Source organism: Ceratotherium simum, chromosome 19 (genome assembly GCF_057802395.1).
Source record: "Ceratotherium simum simum isolate JZ-2026a chromosome 19, ASM5780239v1, whole genome shotgun sequence".
Lineage (NCBI taxonomy): Eukaryota > Metazoa > Chordata > Mammalia > Perissodactyla > Rhinocerotidae > Ceratotherium > Ceratotherium simum.
In genome coordinates, this window is record NC_141918.1 from 6699321 (window position 1) to 6714314 (window position 14994).

The window sequence follows — 14994 nt, forward strand, 5'->3', positions numbered from 1 at the left end:
GAACTAGTGAGATGCTATGACCAGTTCAAAGATCATTTGAGCTACTAAATATTGTAATTTAGGAAAGAAAAGTTAGGATAAGATTGCTGGGCCAGATACAAAATTGCTTAATGTCCTACGGGACAATCAATGTATCCTTTAGGATTATGTTTTACACTGGACCAAAACTGGTTACATTCTCTATTAGACAAAATTTTACAAGTTAATATGTAACTTCACTAAGTCCTGGCTTTTATCATTGGCCTAAAGTGTTGCTTTTGGGGAATTAATCTAGACACAGGAAAGAGTGTTAAAAATGTTTTTAGCCACATGCATTTATTACTTTAATAAAAATAAAATAGAAAATAATTAAAAATATTTGTCTATTAAATTATATCAGCTAACATTTCTTTGATGCTTGAAATGTGCTGAGCACTTTGCAAAATATTTTATATATATTACATAGTTTAATTTTACCACAATCTTATGAGATAGATAATATTATTTTCTGTGTTTTACATATAAGGAAACTGAGTTATAAGGAAGTAGGCCAAGGTTACAATTACAATAAATGTCATTTGCCTAGTCTTTGGTTTTAACTACATGCTAAGGTGATAAAATTCAGAGAATGAGGAGAAGGTGGCCATTTCAACATGTGAATAGAACACATTAGGATATAGAAATTGTTCTGAAATTTGAATAATTCATTAGGAAAATAAATAAAACTCCTTGGTGATTTGATATTATTTGTGTTTAGGAGCTTCCAGGAACAAGAACTGAGGCACACAGCATTTTATTAAATGTTTCAGTACTCGAACAGTGCAACAGAGATCTTTCATTTGAATATCTTTATCTTTTCTCTTGCACAATTTTAGCCTTGTAAGCTCATTTCAGCAGATTAGCCCTTTGAAAGTTAATAATAGGACATAATTATTAGCATATTCAGTGAGTGCCTTTGCTCATTAAACTGCAGTTTTCTCTGCATGATAATTAAGTCTGTCAAACTATTTTGCTGTTCAGATTTCCTTTTTCAGTTACAATTTACATGATTGTCTTTTGAATATGTTATGTCTATGTGTTGCCAAACAGTTTTGTTTTTCTTACAATAGCTAGTGTATTAATATAGATATGCTTAAAAATATTTTATCTGTTTCGAAACAGAGCTATTTTTTTTTCAGTTTTGCTACTTAGAACACTATGCTAATGAATTGAGTGCTTGCTATTTCAGTGTATTTGTGTTTCTTCAAAGTCCACATTAAACTATAAATAATGTGCTATTTAATGGCTGTTGCCTACAGAACCCAATCCTATCACTGCTGCCTATGGAAAAGGAAACATTGGAGGAATAGTGCCAAAAGAGGAGGAAAAGAGATTTAGGTTATTGTGTGTGCGTGTGAATATCCACATCACCTACTAGATTTCGCTGAAACCCACCCCATCTCACCCCAGAGAATTCTGCTTTCCAGTTGCCTTCTTCAGCAGTTTGTTTCCTTTCTTTAAAGTCTTACAGGCCAGCATCAGGGGTGGTGTCTTCCTTATAGCCCTTCACTGCTGCAAACCCTAACTTTGGCACCTGTCCACCCCTGCTTCGGGCCTAGAACATTCTCTCTCCCTTCTTGTTGGTGTCACCTTCTCTCTTCCTGTCATTCTTCTTTATCCAGTAGAGACTTTTGCTGCTGTACCTTCACCTTCTTCCCGATACCTTTTATCCTTTCTACCATGTTAATATCCCTGGGGATACAAACTCTAACACGCCAAATTGTTTATTCCTTGACTTTTTCATTTCCAATAATAATTTTCTTCATATGCTTTTCCATTCACTGCCATAGTCACATGCTGTATTTGTTTTCAATGTGTCTTATGTCTTTTTTGTTCCTTGATTTCTCCATTAGTGCCTTATTTTGTGTTAAATAGATTTCTTTCTACAGTACTTTTTAAATTTGTCATTTGTTTACTATATTTTTGTTATTTTTCTTAGTGGTTATTCTGGGGATTACAGTTAACATCTTAATTTATAACAATCTAGTTCAGATTAATACCAAATTAATTTCAATAGTATATAAAACTTTGTTTCTATATAGCTTGCCCCCAACCTTTATGCTGTTATTGCCACAATTTGCATCTTTATAGATTGTGTACCCATCAGCCTCAATTTAAAATTACTGCTTTATGCAGTTCTCTTTTAAATCAGATGGAGAAAAAGAGTTTAAAAACAAAACATACCTTTAGGAACTTTCTCGGTGTTCTTTATTTCTTCATGTCAAGTTGAGTCACTGTCTAGTCCCTTTTTGCTTCAGCCTGAAGGAATCCCTCTAGAATTTCTTGTAGGGTAGATGTGCTAGTGATGACTTCTCTCAGTTTTTGTTTATCTGGGAATGTCTTAATTTCTCTGTCATTGTTGAAGGATAGTTTTGCTGGATATAGAATTCTTGTGTGACAGGTTTTTTTTTTTTCTTTTAGCATGTTAAATATGTAACCCCATTGCCTTTTGACATCTGTGGTTTCTGATGAGAAATAAACTGTTAATCTTATTGGGGATCCCTCCTATTTGATGAGTCACTACTCTCTTGCTGCTTTCAAGATTCTCTCTTTGTCTTGGGTTTTCAGCAGGTTGATTATAATGTACTCCATATGGATCTCTTTGAGTGTATCCTACTTGGAATTTGTTTAATATTTTGGATGTGTAGATAAATGTTTTTCATCCATTTTTGGAAGTTTCCAGTCATTGTTTTTCTCAGAATATTCCTTCTGCCTTTTTCTTTCTTCTCCTTCTAGGATTTCCATGATGTGTATGCTGTCACACTTGATGGCGTCCCATTGGTCTCCTAGGCTCTGTTCACTTCTTTTTATTCTTTTTTTCTTTCTGTTTCTCACACTGGATAATCGCAGTTAACTTATTCTAAAGTTCATTAATTCTTTCTTCTGTCTACTCAAATCTGCTGTTGAATCCATGTAGTGAATTTTTTATTTCAGTTATTGTATTTTTCAGCTCCAAAATTTTTATTTAGTTTTTAAATAATTTCTCTCTCTTTATTGATGTTCTGTATTTGATAAGACACCATTACCTTCTTTAGTTCTTTAGCCATAAGTTTACTTTAGCATTCTGAACATATTTAAAGTAGCTTATTTAAAGTCTTTGTTTAGTAATGTCCAGGCTTCTTCAGGCAATTTCTATTAATTTCCTTTTTCCCTGTGTATGGGCCATACTTTCTTGTTTCTTTGAATGCTTTGTAATTTTTGTTGTTGTTGAAAACCAGACATTGTGAATATTATAGTGTGGCAACTCTGGAAATCAGATTTTCTCCTCTCCCTAGATTTATATTTGTTACTGCTTCTTGTAGTTGTTGTTTGGTGATTTTCTAAACTAACTTTGTAAATTCTGTACTCTCTGTTTTATGTGGCCCCTGAAGTCTCTTCTGAAGTGTCTATTTTGTTAGCTAGTGATTTTACAGAGATTTCCTTAAATGCCTGTAGCCAAAAGTAGACAAACAAACAAACAAATCTCCCAGTCTTTTCAATTTGACTCTGTGTTGGGAAATTCCTCTTTACCTTCAATGCTTAGCCAGGCCATTTACAACCTTGCCCTAGCCTTCACTTCCTGCTTCCACAGAACGTCATGGTCAGCAGAAAGTGAGAACTTAGGGTCTTCTCAGGCCTTTCCTGAGCATTCACACAGGCATGTGTGTGGCCTTCTATATTCCCAAGAATAAGCTGGAGCTTTTCAAAGCCCTTTGGACATCTCGTTACCCTGCCTTTCCTTCTAGGCTCCTTGGCTAGTTTGTGACAGTCCCTGACAGTCCCAACTGTCATTCATTGCCTTAGGCAGCAGCAACCAACACATCAGCCTGCAAATGTTTTTGACCAATGTCCCCAAGGAAGCAACTTTAGCACTGGGTCAGTTTCAAAGTAGGCAAAATGAAGACAAATCTTTTGAGCTGTCTTCTAGGGAGCTACTATAGCTCCCTAGGTTGAAATGATAATTACAATTATTTGTGAATGAGACCCACTCTTCTCTCTCTAGTATTGGGAATGCAGATTGTTATCTTTTAAGCTGAAGAGAGAGGAATAAGAGTGGAGTAAGTTAAAATGCCACAAAGTTCACTATTTTTACTGAAAATCAGCTGTTTTCCTTGAATAAGTGTTACCCATCTTGTTACAAGTCTTTGGTTAATTTCTTTGGTTAGAGTTCCAAATAAGTTGATTCTGACAGTTTTTCCCCTTTTTCCATTGCTTTTACGGAAGAATCGATTTTGGAGTTTCTTATTCTGCTCTTTTCACTGATATCATTCTGCATGATCTATTTTGACATCACCACTGACTGCCCCATCTCTGGAAATCCTGCTGTTGGTAGGAAAGCAGTCCACATTGTGCCTCAATATCCCGGTGACCAATTTGAGGAACTCACAAATTTGCCAACTTGTTCAAAATAATTTTTAAGAAATAATTTTATTGAATATGATAGAGAAATTAATTTCTCAAGAATATTTTGATGTCCTTTTTCTTATTGTCATTTTAAATGATGTTAAGTGTGGTTTTGTCTTTTCATTAATCTATCCTTTGTAAATGTATTCATGGATGTATTATTCTTGGATATTTTCAATGACAATGTAACCAAAATATAGTTCATATGGGAACTTTTTAGTTTACATTAATTTCTTTGAAATCTCTTTTGAAGTCATTTTTTACTTCACTAATTTCAAAATTTGAGGAATTCACTGAATATTGTTCAGGTTGGCCAATTTACCAAATTTACAAAGTCATATTTCACCAATATTTGTTTTTAAGTATTTCAAAGGTTTTACAAATATTCATATCAGATAGAATAGTTTTAACATCTTTTTACTATATCTGCAAAACTTTAGTCAGTAAATTTTCATTATGTGTTCAAAATGTCTTTTAAGTATTGTTTAATTTGGCTATGTTCATATCTTAGTTTCCTCTTCTTTTGCGCCTACAGGAATATGTAGCATAGATAGGGATTCTTCAGTGCAGTAAGTATTTTAAGGGAAATAAAATAAAAGGAGTAGAGGTTATAGGTGTATGTTAAATAGAGAATAGTCAGAGAAGGACACTCAGCGGAGATACATGTTAATGGAGACCAGAAGATGAGGAAGAGGCAGCCATGTAAAGAGTTTGGGGAACTACCTTCCAGGAAGAAGGAACAGCATATTGTGTTTTCAAAGACCCCAAAGCAGGAAAGATCCTGTTGTTTTTTATAGGCTGAGAAGACCAGTGATTGTTACATAATACTTTGCAAATGCAAATACTAGATACATGCAATTGCATGTGAGTATTTATATGTGCAATTACAGTTGATTCTCATTATTTGAGGATCCTGTATTTGCAAATTTGCCTACCTGCTAAAATTTATTTGTTATTTCACATGTACTCATGGCACTTCCATGGTCATTCACAGACATGCACAGAGTGGTAAAAAATTGAGTTGCCTGACATGTACATTCCCAGCTGAGGTCAAACAAGGTGAGACTCTTCCTTTTCATTTCAGCCCTCAAATGGTAAATAAATGTCCCTTTTGTGATCTATTTAGTGCTATATTTTTGCATTTTTGTTGAGAAATTTTGTTGTTTAAAATGGCCCCCCAGTTGTAGATTCGAGGTACTACCTAGTGTTCCTAAGGACAAGAAGGCTGTGATGTGTCTTACGGAGAAAATATGTGTGTTAGATAGGTTTCATTCAGGCATGAGTTATAGTGCTGTTGACTGCGAATTCAATGTTAATGAATCAACATATATAGTAAATAAGATGTCTTTAAACAGAAACACACATAAAACAAAGTTATGTATTGATCAGTTGATCAAAATGTGACCAGAAGTTTTCAGGAACCTAACTCTATATCTTCCCTAGGAGCAGTGATTCAGTGTTTGGTAATTCAGTGTTCCTGGCAACTTTATAGAAGACAACCTCTGCAAATAATGAGACTCAATTGTAATAATGTCCCATGTTGATGCTTACACAACTACTTCTCAGAAGGATTATGAGCTTTATTTGTCTATCTGTTCCCAGCCTTTAACATTGTACCTGCCTCAGAGGTAGTGTTTGATAAATGTTTATTTCAGTGCACAAAAGTAGACCATCACTGCACATTAAATTAAAATGTTTGTATTGTTTTTGCTTTGCACACTGCTAATCTAAACCAGGCTTTATTCTAGAATAAGACTTTAGCAAACCTACAGCATGAAAACTGATTTAGCTTTGTTGCCTGATTGAAAAATAGTAGTACCTATGGATTTTTAAAATCAAAGCTATAACTAAGGTTTTGATATATCTGCTGCATAATCCAACGTCTTTTTGATTGCTGTAAAGCCACCTTCTCCAATAAAGCAATAGGTTTGAAACTTTACACTGGATGCATGTGATATGAGTAAAGTGAAGGTGGCATGTCTGAAACTGGAAGCATGAGGGACTAAATCATAATCCTTTTTGAGCACAATATTTTCTCTAAAATGATTTTGATTACTCAAAAGATTATATATACCTTGAAACATTTCACTGAATTATAACAGGAAAGATTTACATATGTTTTAGACTGATGATGAGTTGAAGCTAGTTAAATTAAGTATTCGAAGTGAAACACATTAGCAATTTCATCTTTGGGGCTAAGGGGCCCTTGCTTTTGCACTTCTGGAAATGTGCCATTGATCATACATAATGAACCAAATTTATCGTTACATAAGTATAGATCTCCCACATTCCTGTTCTCATCTATATCTCAGAGAGTTTTGCATGAAATTTTCTTTTTCACACCTGGAGTTACAAAGATAGATGAATTTGTTCGGCTCAGAATAGTGAGGGGGACAACAATTTCCTTCAATTACTCGATCACAGGAAAATTGTAAGACAATTTCTCTGTGTTTAGATTGTCTCTAATTTTCTTTTCACAAAAGTGACTGTGCTAGTCTCATCCAAATTTATAAGGAAGGTGCAAGCTCTTTCTTTAACATTATCTTGTCACAAGTGATTTGTCAATTTGGTCACACTTTGAAGTGAAACAATTTGGAATGCTAGTCTCTAAAGTCTGAAGAACATTTAGTACAAGAAAATCTCTGACTCTTGAAAAAGTAAATTTTTTTCACAAAATATCTGAGATGGGCTAATATGCATTAATTAACTCTTGCCTGAGGTTCATGCAAATATCAATAAAACTTAGTATTTATATTGAAAGTAACTATGACATAAATGTTTAGATTGGACCACGTGAATTGCTAGTATTTGACCATTTGGCTATACAAAAATGGCAATTTCATATGATTCAACTTACTAGGATACCACTTTCTAAACAATCAGATATTATTTTTCATTTATTTTGAGTATTGATAACATTTTTGAAGACATCAGTGAGGTCTTTAAAAGATAGTGTCTGTTAATTTGTGGTTATTTAAAATATTATTACTGAAATAGTTACAATTGCTAACAAAGAGTTTGAGGAACTGCCTTCCTAAACATGTTGAGTGTTTACTGTATGGCAGACATTATATTAAGTGATTTATAAGCATGATATAATTTAATTCTCACAGTAACTTATGAGACTGGTTACTGTTACTTTTCAGATAAGAAAACTGAGGCTTATTTAATCTAAGTAACTTTCCCAAAGCCACACAACAAAACAAGTAGGCTTTAATTCCTCTTTCTTCAGATCTCATCTCCTTGTAAGCCTTACCCAACCTCCCTCACGTGGGGCAGGACATGCCCGACACCCTGTGCTATCATGGCATCATGCATCTCTACTTGTTTGAGCATCTATTTTATCACTAGATGATCCTTGAGGGTATGGTCCATGAACAGAAATGCAACCTTGCATGATGCTTGGCATGTAACAAGCTCTTCATAATTATTTGTGAATAGATGCATAAAGTGGGGAAGCTGCTGTTTGATATCAGGAAGTCTGTTTCAGTCCTGGTGCTGTTTACCACAATGCTATATCATCTTATATTTGAGAATGATAATAAGTAAAATGGTTAAGTCATGTTTATATGAATATGAATTGTAGGCTTTATTCAGTTTGAATAATTGCTTCTGGACTGTCACATGTTGAGAGAAAGCAGACTAAAATTTACTTTCTCAAGTTGTAGTCAAACAGGAAATTCACTGCTCAATACTCCAAAGACTGAAAAAGATAAACTAGTCATCTATAAGGTAATCTGATACTTTAATTACCCCTATCATATTTCTAGCTCAGATAATTAATTGTATTTACCCAATGTATCTTGTTAAAAACGTGTTGTAGAAATATCTGGCTAAAGGTATAATAGGAGTCTAAATTAGTAATAAAGACTCCAAAATATAAGGTACAGATTGTTTCATAATTTGCTTTCTAATTAAATTCTTTTGTAAATTTGTACTTTGGAATATAATGAATTTGGAATCAGACAGACTTCAAATTTAGCCATCTTAGGAATCATTGACTATCCCTCTTTGTTAGAATATGAGTTTATAGCATACTTCTAAAGGCATTTTCAATAGCTTGATTCCATTGACTCATATTTTTATGTATTTACAAATCAAAGTAGTTATAATAAAATTTAATTACCACATACTTGGATGTATAAATATATTTTGAAATGTTATGAGATGATAACTGTATTTTAAGTTTTTATAGCCTACTTCTTTATATTAGAAAATTTCATGTTCAAAGGAAATTGTTTTATGCATGATAGGGAGTAAAACTGCTTTTGTTTACTAAAACTTCCTCTGAAAAAGCACTCAAATAAGAAACAGGTATTTTTGTAAACTTTCAAGGCACATTTTCATGGTTTGTGTTCAACAAATGGAAAATGATTTATAAATGATAATGTTACTTAATACCTTCCAGAAGAGATCTTTAGGTGTGCAGAATTAAATATCTGATTTAGTACCAATGGTTTTTACCTCCAAAATAGCAAGAAAAATTATAAAAAAAAAAATAATAATCTTCGTGTATCTCCTATTTTAATTATTCTACCTTCACAAGTCTCTGCCTTCTAGTGTTTTCTGTTCTATTAATATTATAGTAAAACAGCTTCTACCCAGAATTCAAGTCTGTAGCAACATCATTTTCTGGAATTCCACTCAGAACTAAACATTAACTAAAAAGGCCTTTGGTAGCCATATTGGATGCCCCAAATTCCATGCACCCAAAGTTCATGCACTTTGTAGGAGGGATAGTTTAGACCTGCACTCAAACCTAATTTATGTACATTTTCACTTCAAGTTTAGTCACTTGGTTATTTATTTTCCAAGATAACAAAAAATTAGAAATACTATTGTAGATGGAAAGAAGAGCAGCTGTAGCCAGGCACACTGAAAGTGGTGAGGACAGAGCTGAGAAATAGCACAGGGAAATGCAAATCAACACACAAATCAGGAGTAATCCTCTCAGTCCAAACCAAATAAAATACAACAACACAACAAACAGTAACAACAAAAAGAACCACAGAAAAGTAATTTAGCCTCCTTTAGTTCAGGGGCAAACTTCTGTCTTTAATCAGTTCCTGCAAGTTCCTGTATGTAATAACTGATGTTTATAATAATGACACAAGATGTTAAAAATGACTTAAATAAAGTTAAAATGAATTAAATATATTCCAACTGTTTTATCACGTTGAATAATAAAAAATATTGGTGCCTAAAGGAGTTAATCAGGAACTCTGGAATTCTTAATCAGTCAAAAATATTTTATAAGGACTTCTGAGAATCATGCAATTAGCTTACAGCGCCCATCAACGTGATACATGCAGGGGGCCAAGAACGGAAGAAGGAGCCATCATCTATTGAGTGTCTACTCTAGGCCCAGTACTCTGCTAGACTTATATATTACTTTATTTAATAAAAATATTTTCTTGCTAATTTGTCCAGGAAATTTGAAAAAGAAAATTAGAAAGTAAACTGGAGACACATGTCATGAAATGTGCTCTCAAAGGGTCTGGAACAGGCAGGCATTCTAGCAGCTCTCACCAGGCAGGAGCAGTGAGCTCATGAGGTGAAACTGATCAGTTGCAATCCGCGCACCCAGGGCAAGCTCATGCTGGGTCCAGCCTGGGATAACATGCAAGGAAAGATTCAATCTGTGAGGGAGGAGCAGGTGTTTGACGAAGCAAAAACGAGCATTATATAGTTTATTAACCAAACTGTCACTAGTACGCAACTAACTTATAGTCCAAAGTGAAAGGGAATCTTCTAAGATGCAGTTAGCTTAGAACACCTTCTCTTCTCAAGAGGGTTGTTTCTGTGTTGAGCAAGTGCCCTTCTGATACGTGAATTTACTAGCGCATCCCAAACTTTTGTTAATGGAAAATTGTTCTGTTGAATGTTAAGTGCAATGATAAAAAAATAAAGTCTTCCCCTATAACTATATGCATATATACATGCACGTATATGTATGTACACGTATACACGTCAGTGTAATGATAAGAAAAATAAAGTTTTCTCCCATAACTATATATATATATATATATAGTCACCCTGGTAAGCGGGGGTTTTTGGTTGTTCTTGTTGGGTTTGATTGGGTTCATTGCGGAATTTCTCAGAGACTATACTATACCGTGTATACTCTCAGTCTCCAAGATGGAGATGAAAAGGGAACAACAATTACAACTACTTCTGTTGACCCCTTTCTATGTATCAAGCACTGTACTAATCACTTTAAATTCATTATTTGATTTTCCCATAAAGTAAGAGGTAGAATTTTATCTCTGTTTTTGTTTACAAATAAAGAAACAGAAGAATAGAGAGGTTGAACAGCTTTTCCAAAGTCATGGAGTCAGATGGGGTAGAGTCTGCAGTCTGACTCCAGAGCCAATGCTGTTACTTAATGGCATCCCGAGTTCATCTGACCAGTAGCATTTTCTTCACATAAAAATCACTAACATTTCTAAGAGCAAGTGTGTGAGGAAAGACTTTTAAGAACTGTTGGGCTAGGTTGTGAGCAAGTCCAGACGAGAAACTATGTCCTGCTCGTCTTTGTGCTTCTGGAGCCCTGAATGGTACTTAACACTAAATAAATAAATTAAAGCATAATCGTCATCATGATGATGAAGGAAATAGTATTCTAAATGCCACAACTTAGAATATTATTTACAGTAATGACGATACTAGTGAGAGTATGGAGCAGACAGCGTGACAATACGCTGAATATGGATCAATTCAGGGAACAGGTTGGTGCCTATATGAGGGAGTGATACCTCCCAATTTTTTGTTTTATTCATCACTGAAAACTCATGGTATAGGAGAAAAAAATTAAAAATTAAAAATTTGTTTAAAATATATATTATGCTCTTTAGTACACACTTGAAAAGGTGTAAGATAATTATTATCCACTGGGCACCATTCATGTGTTCAGCAAGGAATGCAATTGCCATTTGAACAAAAGAGATTTTATCTGTGCTATCTATAAAAGGTTAACTTCTGTAACAAATAGACCCAAATGTGTATAATATTTAATTATCATAGGTTATAATGGGTTGTTCTTATTCTACTCACACAACTGGATGGGCAAAAATATTGAGAGTGTCCCTGCTTTATACAGGTCTTCAGGGACCAAGGCTAACAGAGTCTCTGCCTTCTTTGAGATGACTGCGGGTCTTCTCCATGCTAGCCTGTCGGTAACAGAGAAGAGCATAAAAGAGCGTGATGTTGGAAAATTTTATGGGCCAGACCTATAAATGGCACTTATCACCTCCATTCACACCCTAGTGGTTGGAAATCAATGATGTGACCACACTTAATTCCAAGGAGAGAGGGAAATGTGGGGCCTGGATAGCCAGCCACTTTCCAGTGTCAAGTCTAGCATACGTGAAAGGAAGCAGATATTTTGGCGGAGTGCTAACCACAGTGTTTCTGCTATGTAACCTAAACTCCAATCCATACATTGTTTAGCTACCAATGACAAAGGTTTTCCTCTGCATCCTGGTTTAATGGTATAAGAAAAGCAGGAAAATTGAGAATCTAGTCAGAATCTGGCCACTAGGCATATGTCATTTCAACATGTAATATAATGACGCTTGTCGAGTATACAAGATGACTTGGCTTTTGACATTGAGCTACACCTGGTGTTGAAGGGAAAATGTACAAACATTTTTTGAAATGAGGAAAAAATTAAAATATTTTAAAATGACACTAAATGGGGAGAACTCAAGATGGCGGTGTAAGCAGACTCGGAACTCACCTCCTCCCGTGGACACAGCCAATTTACAACTATTTGTGGAAAAATTACCCCTGAGACAGAACTGAAAACTGGATAAGAGGAACTCCTGCAACAATGGACAATCCTAATTGAGGTGGAAGAGGCAGAGACTTCCTTCCGGAGAGGAAAAACGCTGCCTTCACAAGCCGCCAGCTTCACAGCCGCTCCGGCTGCGGCCAGGAGCAGCGCACAGGTACGCAGCCCTCCCTGCAGGAGCGGCCCGAGACGGGAGCACCCCCGCTGTGGGCCTTTTGTGGACCCAGCACAATCGAGACCAGTGGCATAATATCTGACTTTGCCTGCTACTAAAACATTGGGGAACACCCCCAGAAAAGCTGGTGCACAAAGAAACTAAAACCGGCTCTTAAAGGGCCCACGCGCAACTCACCCATTACAGAAAGCATCCTAAAATCACCAGAAAGAAAGGTGCACAGTACTGTAGTGAAAAGAGACTCACCTAATAGGCCCTGTGTGCATCTCGGTGAGAGGTGAGACCTCTCCAGGGACTGGGACATTGGCGGTGGCCATTCTTGTGGCCTGGTGTGGGTGTGTTGACACAGACACCATTGGAGTTCTCCCTGAGGCCTGCTAGCCCAGGTCTGCCCCACCCGCTAGAGCACCGATTTAATCCAGCTCAGCCAGGGCAGGCAGCCCACCCTAGAGACTGGCCCCACCCAACAACAAGCCCTCAGGCAACTTGTGGGCCTGCATAGATTGGTGACTGGATTCTCTGCAGCCTGGCAACTGAGCCGACTTGAGCGGGGCAGGGTGTGCACAAGGAGCGGGGCAGGGTGTGCACAAGGAGCGGGTGGAGAGTGTGGGGCGGTGGCGGAGTGTGTGGGGCTCCCGCTGTGGAGAGACTGGGTCCGCTTCGGGAGGTTGGGGCGCGCACACGGGGCAGGACTGTGTTGACTGTGTGTGTGGACCTGTGGGCGGCAGGGCTTGTCAGCTGCAGAAGACTTGTGTTTCTCAAAGACCCACATAGGGGGTTTGCCCCACCTTCCAAAGCCTGAAACAATTGGGTGCTCCTGTGCCTGAGGCCAGCCCCACCCAGCTGCAATCCTCAGAGAGCTGACAAGAGACCTAATAGGCTAGAGGCTTACAGCAATTGTAAGGCCCTGAGCCTAACAACCTGCCACGCTGGGGGCCTACTCACTTAAAAGAAATACTGCAACACAAATGTGGTATTAGAACTTGCAGCCAACTGTGCTGGGGCTCCCCACACCTGATAAACAGACTGAAGGGCCCACAACAACTACAAGCAGCTGAGCATTACAACAGCTGGCCAGGAGCATAACTCGGCCTCCCTGGGCGTCTACAGGGAGAGCAAACAGGCCACAACAGAAGGACACACATAGCCCACATAGGGGTCTCCCCTGGAACATTGAGAACTGAGGGAAGCACACTGCAGGCCTCCTAAGCCATCACTTACATAAGGTCACCTATCCAAGGGCAGGAGACGTAGCTGACCTACCTAATACGTAGACACAAGCACAGGGAAAGAGGCAAAATGAGGAGGCAAAAGAATACATTCCAAGTAAGGGAACAGGACAAAACCCCAGAAAAGGAACTAAGTGAAACAGAAATGAGCAACCTACCCGACAGAGAGTTCAAACAAAGAGTGTTAAGGATGCTCACTGATTTGGGGAGAAGAATAGATGAACTCAGTGAGAATGTCAACAAAGAAATGGAAGATATAAAAAAGAACCAATCAGAAATGAAGAATACAATACTGGAAATGAAAAATTCATTGGAGGGACTCAAAAGCAGAGTAGAGGATACAGAAGAATGGATTTGTGAGCTAGATGAAAGACAAGAAGAAATTACCGAAGGTGAACAGGTAAAAGAGAAAAGAATTAAAAAGAGTGAGGACAGTCTAAGGGACCTCTGGGACAACATCAAGCACACTAACATGCCATGTTATAGGTGTCCTGGAAGGAGTAGAGCGAGACAAGGGGGCAGAGAATCTATTTCAAGAAATAATAGATGAGGGCCGGCTCTGTGGCTTAGCGGTTAAGTGCGCGCGCTCTGATGCTGGCGGCCTGGGTTCGGATCCTGGGAGTGCCCGGAGGCACCACTTCTCCGTCCTACGCGAGGCCGAGTCCCGCGTACAGCAACTAGAAGGATGTGAACCTATGACATACAACTATCTACTGGGGCTTTGGGGCGAAAAAGCTGAATAAATAAAATCTTTAAAAAAAAAAAAAAAGAAATAATAGATGAAAACTTCCCTAACCTAAGGAAGGAAACAGACATCCAGGTAGAGGAAGCACAGAGAACCCCAAACAAGATAAACCCAAAGAGGCCCACACCAAGACACATCATAATCAAAATGTCCAGAATTAAAGATAATGAGAGAATCCTAAAAACCACAAGGGAATGTCAAGTTACATACAAAGGAAACCCCATAAGCCTATCAGCTCACTTCTCAGCAGAAACCTTACAGGCTAGAAGAGAAAGGCACGATATATTTAAAGTGCTAAAAGGAAAAAACTTACAGCCAAGAATACTCTACCCAGCAAGGTTATCATTCAAAATGGAAGGAGAGATCAAAAATTTCCCAGACAAGCAAAAATTAAAGGAGTTTGTCACCAAGAAACCAGTGCTACGAGAAATGTTAAAGGGACTGATTGAAGGGGAAAAGAGAAGACCACATATAGGAAAAGTTATCTATTTCCATGATAAGAACGTAATGGATACAAATGCACAAAAAAGAGGTTAGATATGATATCAAAAACATGAGGGAGGAGGGGAGTTAAAGAGTACAGCTTTCAGACAGAGGTCAAACTAAAGTGACCATCAATTCTGTATAGAAGAAGAAAGGAACAGAGAAGGAC